The sequence below is a fragment of the Octopus bimaculoides genome, chromosome 19 (assembly GCF_001194135.2).
Source record: "Octopus bimaculoides isolate UCB-OBI-ISO-001 chromosome 19, ASM119413v2, whole genome shotgun sequence".
Classification (NCBI taxonomy): domain Eukaryota; kingdom Metazoa; phylum Mollusca; class Cephalopoda; order Octopoda; family Octopodidae; genus Octopus; species Octopus bimaculoides.
In genome coordinates, this window is record NC_068999.1 from 48,064,555 (window position 1) to 48,065,220 (window position 666).

The window sequence follows — 666 nt, forward strand, 5'->3', positions numbered from 1 at the left end:
GCATTACTATCAAGGACTACATTATGTTCCCTCTGTTGTTTCTTTTTTTAAGACATTAAACTGACATGGCTGCCTTTTCTAGCAGGTCAAGCAGTCACCTAGAGATTTCCACAATGATTTTTCAATCATCATCATCATCATCGTTTAACGTCCGCTTTCCATGCTAGCATGGGTTGGACGATTTGACTGAGGACTGGCAAGCCAGAAGGTTGCACCAGGCTCCAATCTGATCTGGCAGAGTTTCTACAGCTGGATGCCCTTCCTAACGTCAACCACTCCGAGAGTGTAGTGGGTGTTTTATGTGCCACCGGCATGAGGGCCAGTCACGCGGTACTGGCAATGACCTCGCTCGAATGAATTTCTAACGTGCCACCAGCACAAGTGCTAGAAGGCAACGCTGGTAACGATTATGCTCAAATGGTGCTATTTACGGGCCACTAGCACGGAAGCCAGACAGCTGCTCTGGCAATGAACACGCTCAGACAGTGCTGTTAGTGCTCCACTAGCGTGGTGCCAGTCATCGAGTATGGTTCAATTACGATTTCAGTTGCCCCAATGGGTCTTCGCAAGCAGAGTTTAGTGTCCAATGAAGGAGAGGTTAGCATGGGTGCCAGTTGTCGGATTCGGTTCGATTTCGATACACACACACACACACACACACACACA